This window comes from Colobus angolensis, unplaced genomic scaffold (assembly GCF_000951035.1).
Source record: "Colobus angolensis palliatus isolate OR3802 unplaced genomic scaffold, Cang.pa_1.0 Scaffold2, whole genome shotgun sequence".
Taxonomy (NCBI): Eukaryota; Metazoa; Chordata; class Mammalia; order Primates; family Cercopithecidae; genus Colobus; species Colobus angolensis.
In genome coordinates this window covers 19,941,787-19,944,723 of record NW_012115154.1, presented here as the reverse complement: position 1 = coordinate 19,944,723, position 2,937 = coordinate 19,941,787, and positions in this window count along the sequence as shown.

The following is a 2,937-nucleotide window of genomic DNA, read 5'->3' as shown; positions in this document are numbered from 1 at the left end:
TTATGGGCTGAACCGTTTCCCCCACAGAACTCATATGTTGAAGTCCTAACTCCCAGTACCTCAGAATGTGACTGTATTTGGAAACAGGGTCTTGAAAGAGACAATTAAAATGAGACCAAATGGGTGGGCCCTGATCCAGCATGATTGGTGTCCTTATAAGAAGAGATCAGGGCACAGATGCACACAGAGGGATGACCCTGTGAGGACACAGGGAGAAGATGGCGTCTACCAGCCATGGAGACAGGCATCAGAAGAAGCTGAACTCGCGGAAGCCTTGATCTTGGACCTGTGGCCTCCAGAGCTGTGAGGAAGGATTTTCCACCCAGAGTCTCAGAGAAGCACAGCCCTGCTGACACCTTGGTCTCAACTCCTGGCTTCTGCAACTGAGAGAGGATACATTTCTGTGGTTTTAAGACATGTTCTTTGACACGCTCCTGGCGTATGACAGGTGCTAACAGACACTCGCTAGACACATTTTCAAATAATTATAATGCTTAGAACAAGACAACAGAATTGGTAAACAATGCCAAATATGACTATCTATAGGGGAAAAAGGAAAAATCAAAGTGAGGAGGAGGGAAAAAAGGGAATTAAAAGTTACTAAAATGGCCTTACTCTTAGTTCTGACTCCCTCCAACCACTATGGGCGCATCTATGCAAAGATTCCAGTGCATTCTATCTGATTCTGCTCTAGTGGGAAAGGCCTGCAGACCTTCTTCTGTTCCCAAAACACCCTTCTGACCTCCAAGTTCCTTCTGACCTCCAAGTTCCTCTGTAGTCGTCAGCCTTCCCAACCCATGTTCTTTTTTGTCTTAAAAACCGTTCAGAAGAATCCAGTTCTCACCCACTCTAGGTACTCAGCCATTCCAGTAATCCATTGCCATCCATCATGTGGGATCTGATCATCTCAGGGTACAAGCAATATTTTCCCCAATAACCGTGTAGTAAACTTTCTCTATGGAGGTGGGCTGTTATCTCAGGAAACTCACCAACTGGGCTGTAATTTCAGAGCCTTTCATTAGAAATTAAGGGCTTACCATCTCAAAGTGTGGGCCCGGGGCTGGGGGTGTGGGTCTGGGGAGGAGGGGGATCTATCATAAGTGTCAGGCAGAGGACTTCCCTTGGCTAATATTCAGGGAAGATCATCTTATTTGATAGATCGGATGCTGATTGCTTCTATTCCAAACCAGAAAAAGCAAAATGTGAATCTTTTGAGGAAGGGGGAAGATGCTGTTTTCATCTTTAAGTACCTCCTATGTGATACCTGGTTGCACTAGCTAATGGCACTGTGTACCAAGCCCTGTGCTAGGCTATGCCAGGGACACAGGAAGAGAGTCCACAGTCCTCTTCTAGAGCTGCCTACGTCTTCAAAAGGGCAAGAGGAGACATTTTTTCAAGGCAAATTCTTTAGTTGGTCGGTTTCCCTGATAATTCATACAAAAATTGTGGGGTTTTTTTGGTAGATGTTAATCAGTGGCCTCTTGAGTGAATGATCAGTTTTGTCTGCAATTAATTAAAAACTAGCAAACTCCGGTTATGGGATGGAAAGAACATCTACTGAATGAAGATACTCTAAAGATGAAAGTTAGAAAAATCCTAGGACCCCAGGTAAGTTATTCAAAATATGAATAATTTAATGAGAAGTAGTCCATTTGGAAACTTTTGATGTTGATAGCTTTGTTCATGTGCCAAATAATCATCTTTTCAGGCAACACTGTGAGAAATCAGACAAATGAAGGAAAGTGGATGAAAGTGATAAGTACATTCTTGAGGACTGTTCTCAAAATGAAATGTATTTAAAGCAAACAGGATCTCAGCTACTGGGAGCTGGTCCAGTGGGATGCGGTCAAACAGAATTCCAATGAACCCAAGAGGTCTTCTATATCTTTGACCATTGTGTTGCTTTTGTCTGCTTTAATGAAATCTCCATGGAAGCTGGGATGAATCTCCATCCTCCACGGACATTTTTCTAAAAGAGTCACGTTGTCATATTTTCTTGAATCTTCTCTAGCTTTCCCTTAAAGTAATACAACATCCAAGCTGGAAGAGTCGTTGGGGACCGTGATCAGTAATTGACTCCCCCTGGTCAGTAATTCAGATATTCCTAATTACCAAATTATCAAATCTTAAAAATTAACTACATTGCCAGCGAGAATATCTCAGAACAACACTGACTGTCTTCCCAGGTCCAACCAATCCCTTTGACAAACTGATTGCCTCCGGGAAAGTCATGCCTTGAGTTAAACAAACAAAACAGGTTAAGAACAGGCCGGGCCTCGTGGCTCACACCTGTAATCCCAGCACTTTGGGAGGCCAAGGCGGGTGGATCATGAGGTCAGGAGTTCGAGATCAGCCTGGCCAACATGATGAAACCCCGTTTCTACAAAAAACACAAAAATTAACTGGGCATGGTGGTACACACCTGTAATCCCAGTTACTTGGGAGGCTGAGGCAGGAGAATCATTTGAACCTGGGAGGTGGAGGTTGCAGTGAGCCGAGATCGTGCCATTGCACTCCAGCCTGGGTGACAAGAGCGAAACTCTGTCTCGAGGAAAAAAAACAAAAAAACAAAAAACAATAAAATAATAGAAGCAGCTAGCACAGGGGCTATCGAATAGGATGATCCTCCTTTCTCCCTCCTCCTTTCCTTCTTCCCCCTTTCTCCTTTTCTCTCTCCTGCTTCCTTTTTCTCTTTTCATAAACATTCCATCCAGAGTCCAGTCTAGACAGGCTGCCCCGGTGTCACTACAGAATCTCCCTCCTCCGTTGTCACCCTGCCTTGCTCCTGTGTTGTACTTCCTTTTGCACATGTGCATGTGTGTGTGTGCCTGCATGTGTGTGTGTGTTGTATTTTCTATTCCCTGTGTCTTGACTTCTACCTTTTAAGTTTACTCATTTGTTTCAGTGCAGCATCTACTCCAGAATTTTTCTTTTTTT